The following is a 5155-nucleotide window of genomic DNA, read 5'->3' as shown; positions in this document are numbered from 1 at the left end:
AAGTTGCATGGCAATATATCTCGGAATGGCTATGGAAATGCCATAATAGGTAGGTATGGTGGCTGTTTTGAGGAAGATATAAGGAGGCTTATGTGTGATAGAGCGTATCATATCACGGGGTTTGGATGCACCGGCGAAGTTTGCACCAACTCTCAAGGTGAGAAAGGGCAATGCACGGTACCGAAGAGGCTAGCAATGATGGAAGGGTGAGAGTGCGTATAATCCATGGACTCAACATTATTCATAAAGAACTCACATACTTATTGCAAAAATCTACAAGTCATCAAAACCAAGCACTACGTGCATGCTCCTAGGGGGATAGATTGGTAGGAAAAGACCATCGCTCATCCCCGACCGCCACTCATAAGGAAAGCAATCAAAGAACACCCCGTGCTTCAAATTTGTCACATAACGTTTAGCATACGTGCAAGCTATGGGACTTGCCAACTTCAACACAATTATTCATCAATTTCACAATTTTTGAACTAGCACACCTCTAATATTACCACCTTTATATCTCAAAACAATCTATCAAGCATCCAACTTCTCTTAGCATTTAAAATTTATAACCAAAGTGAATTACCATGCTGTTCTAAAGGACTCTCAAAATAATATAAGTGAAGCATGATAGATCAATTATTTCTATAAAATAGAACCACCGCCGTGCTCTAAAAGATATAAGCGAAACACTAGAGCAAAAATTATCCAACTCAAAAGATTTAAGTGAAGCACATAGAGTATTCTAATAAATTCCAATTCATGTGTGTCTCTCCCAAAAGGTGTGTACAACAAGGATGATTGTGGTAAACTAAAAATAAAATACTCAAATCATACAAGACGCTCCAAGAAAAACACATATCATGTGGCGAATAAAAATATAGCCCCAAGTAAAGTTACCGATGGACGAAGAGGAAAGAGGGGATGCCTTCCAGGGCATCCCCAAGCTTAGGATATTGGTTGTCCTTGGATTTTACCTTGGGGTACCTTGGGCATCCCCAAGCTTAGGCTCTTGCCACTCCTTGTTCCATAATCCATCAAATCTTTAGCCAAAACTTGAAAACTTCACAACACAAAACTTAAAAGAAAATCTCGTGAGCTCCGTTTGTAAAAGAAAACAAACCACCACTTAAAGGTACTGTAATGAACTCATTCTTTATTTATATTTTTGTTAAACCTACTGTATTACAACTTTTCTATGGTTTATAAACTCTATTACTAGCCATAGATTCATCAAAATAAACAAACAACACACGGAAAACAGAATCTGTCAAAACAGAATAGTCTGTAGTAATCTGTAGGTTTCGAATACTTCTGGAACCCCAAAAATTCTAAAATAAATTTATGGACGTGAGGAATTTATCTTTTAATCATCTGCAAAAATAATTAACTAAATAGTACTCTCCAATAATAAATGGAAGCAATTCTCGTAAGCGCTAAAGTTCCTGTTTTTTACAGCAAGATCGCAAAGCCTTTCCCCGAGTCTTACCAAAGGTTCTACTTGGCACAAACACTAACTAAAAGCATAAAACCACATATAAACATAGGCTAGATGGATTATTTGTTACTAAACAGAATCAAAAAGTAAGAAACAAAAATAAAATTGGGTTGCCTCCCAACAAGCGCTATCTTTAACGCCCCTAGCTAGGCATAAAAGCAAGGATAGATCTAGGTATTATCATCTTTGGTATGCAATTATTCAATAGAACACTCATAACCCTTAGGAGTTTCCTTCTTTATATTAATGATTAAACTCCTAAGCAAGAAATCAAGAAAATCATTTGTAGAAAAAGGTTCCTTAATGATAGTGAGAAAGTTGGGGCGAACACTAATGGATTTGAGACCCGCATTTTCCTTACTTGAAGTTTCACCCTTATTTTTAGGAACGTACATAATTTTGGCAACTTTGGTAGGAGGATTTGAAGTGTTCCTTATGGCAGAAAAAGCGGACCCCAAGTTGGTAATAACCCCTCAAGTTTATCAATTCTAGTAGAATCTTGGTCTATTCTTTCATTAACCACATGTTTTTTTCTTTAAAATATTTCAGAGTAACTCCTACCTTAGATCCATATTGGATAATTTGGTTGTGGATCTTTTTATCCAAATTCTCAATCAATTCAACAGTGGCAACTTTATTTTCAATAATATCTAGCCTTTGCATAACATGTTCCAAAGTTAACATAGTTCCATTAACCAAGAGAGGTGGTGTGCCAAACAAATCTATCATAGCATTATAAGAATCAAAAGTATGGCTACCCAAAAATATTCCTCCGGTAATGGTATCAAGAATATATATATATATTCCAAGGAATGATGCCTACATAAAAATTGCGAAGAAGAACGAAAGTAGATTGCTTCCTAGTAGATCTATTTTGCGCATTGCAAATTCTGAACCAAGCATCTTTTAGATTTTCTCCCTACCTTTGTTTAAAATTAAGGACCTCATTCTCGCGAGATAAAGGGGTAGATAAAGGACTAGCCATAATGACGAAGCAAGCGAAAGAAAAGGCAAATGGAAAAAGGGCGAATAAAACTGCAAGGGTGAAGTGGGGGAGAGGAAAACGAGAGGCAAATGGCAAATAATGTAATGCCAGGGATAAGAGTTTGTGATGGGTACTTGGTATGTCTTGACTTGTGCGTAGACTCCCCGGCAACGGCACCAAAAATCCTTCTTGCTACCTCTTGATCACTGCTTTGGTTTTCCCTTGAAGAGGAAAGGGTGATGCAGCAAAGTAGCGTAAGTATTTCCCTCAGTTTTTGAGAACCAAGGTATCAATCTAGTAGGAGGCCACACGCAAGTCATTCATACCTACACAAACAAATAAGAACCTCGCAACCAACGCGATAAAGGGGTTGCCAATCCCTTCATGATCACTTACGAGAGTGAGATCTGATAGAGATAATAATGATAGGATAAATATTTTTGGTATTTTTATGATATAGATTGAAAGTAAAGATTGCAAAATAAAATAGATTGGAAACTTATATGATGGAGAATAGACCCAGGGGCCATAGGTTTCACTAGTGGCTTCTCTCAAGATAGCATAAGTATTACGGTGGGTGAACGAATTACTGTCGAGTAATTGATAGAAAAGCGAATAATTATGAGAATATCTAGTCATGATCATGTATATAGGCATCACGTCCATGAAAAGTAGACCAACTCCTACCTGCGTCTACTACTATTACTCCACACATCGACCGCTATCTAGCATGCATCTAGAGTATTAAGTTCATAAGAACAGAGTAACGCCTTAGGTAAGATCACATGATGTAGACGGATAAACTTGAGAAATATGATATAAACCCCATCTTTTTATCCTCGATGGCAATAATACAATACATGTCGTTTCCCTTTCTGTCACTAGGATCGAGCACCCAAATATTGAACCCAAAGCTAAGCACTTCTCCCATTGTAACAACGATCAATCTAGTAGGCCAAACGAAACTGATAATTCGAAGAGACTTGCAAAGATAACCAATCATGCATAAAAGATTTCAGAGAAGAATCAAATATTGTTCATAGATAGACTTGATCATAAACCCACAATTCATCGGATCTCGACAAACACACCGCAAAAAGAGTTACATTGAATAGATCTCTAAGAAGATCGAGGAGAACTTTGTATTGAGATCCAAAGAGAGAGAAGAAGCCATCTAGCTACTAGCTATGGACCCGAAGGTCTGAAGTAAACTACTCACACATCATCGGAGGGGCCATGGAGTTGATGTAGAGGCCCTCCGTGATCAATGCCCCCCCCGGCGGACCTCTGAAAAAGGCCCCAAGATGGGATCTCTTGCGTATAGAAGGTTGCGGCGGTGGAAATAGGGTTTCCTGGTGCTCCTGGATGTTTTCAGGGTATGTGAACATATATAGGAGGAAGAAGTAGGTCGGTTGAGCCACAAGGGGCCCACGCGGGGGGAGGGCGCGCCCCCTGCCTCGTGGACTCCTCGTTCGTTTCTTGACGTCCGCTCCAAGTCCTCTGGATGATGTTTGTTCCAAAAGTCACGCTCCCGAAGGTTTCATTCCATTTGGACTCCATTTGATATTCCTTTTCTATGAAACACTGAAATAGGCAAAAAAACAACAATTTGCACTGGGCCTTGGGTTAATAGGTTAGTCCCAAAAGTAATATAGAAGTGTAAAATAAAGCCCATTAACATCCAAAACAGATAATATAATAGCATGGAACAATAAAAAATTATAGATACGTTGGAGACATATCAGTGTGCCCTCTGGTATAGGGGGGATATTTGGGTATTTAAGGAGCTGGAGTTAGGATTAGGAGAGCCACGGGGGGCCCACATGCTGTCAGCATTCTGGGAACCAGGGTGGCCAGAATTGCCTGCGTGCAGCCCATGGAGTGGCTCCTTCAATGGCCCGGTATGGCACGTCTCCAATACTATCAAGACAAGAGCCTCGCAAGGGTCCAACCCTCGTGAGGCGGACGACACCAAGACCTCCCGAGGGAGCGGCCTCCCCAGGCTGCCTCCTGAGGAGCGGAGATTTCTATGCAGGTACCCAACCTCATGAGGTTCAGATGACGCAAGCCATGACGACTAAGGCAGGCGGACACCAGTGGCTGCAGAGGAGGCAGCTTCCTCTTCTGTGCTAAGGAGGCAAGAGCAGGCGTGGGTTCCTGAGGAATCTGGCAAAGGTTTCCATTCCGATGCTACGAGACCAAGACCACCAGCGCGGCAGGACATGTGTCATCGCTGAGCCCACCTCTGCATCACGACAACAGCCTTTGCAGGCGAAGACCACCTCTCGTCAGGATAAGATGTACTACTTGTCCCCTTTCAAATTGGCCACTGTGGGATCCCTTCCCGCCTACGTTTTGGGGGAAGAGGACTGAGGCCACTATAAGTATAGGTTAGCCACCACCGTCGAGGGGGCCGACTCATTTCCCTCACCCCCGAACCTCGTGAGGTTGTTCATTCCTTGTACTAGTTCATCCTCAGCCCCTCGTGAGGTTAATCCACCACAAATCAGGATTAGGGTCTTACACCGGAAGGTGGCCCGAACCTGGGTAGACTGTCACATTCATCTTCGCCCTTGTTCACGTGAAACGAGCTAGGTCGTGGGGCGACGGGATGGTACGCTAGATTGGTTGAGTTCTTCACACATGCCCCAGAGTTCAAACCTTTCTTGGGGCTA

The sequence above is a fragment of the Triticum aestivum genome, chromosome 3A (genome assembly GCF_018294505.1).
Source record: "Triticum aestivum cultivar Chinese Spring chromosome 3A, IWGSC CS RefSeq v2.1, whole genome shotgun sequence".
NCBI classification, from domain to species: Eukaryota; Viridiplantae; Streptophyta; class Magnoliopsida; order Poales; family Poaceae; genus Triticum; species Triticum aestivum.
This window is presented reverse-complemented; position numbering follows the sequence as displayed.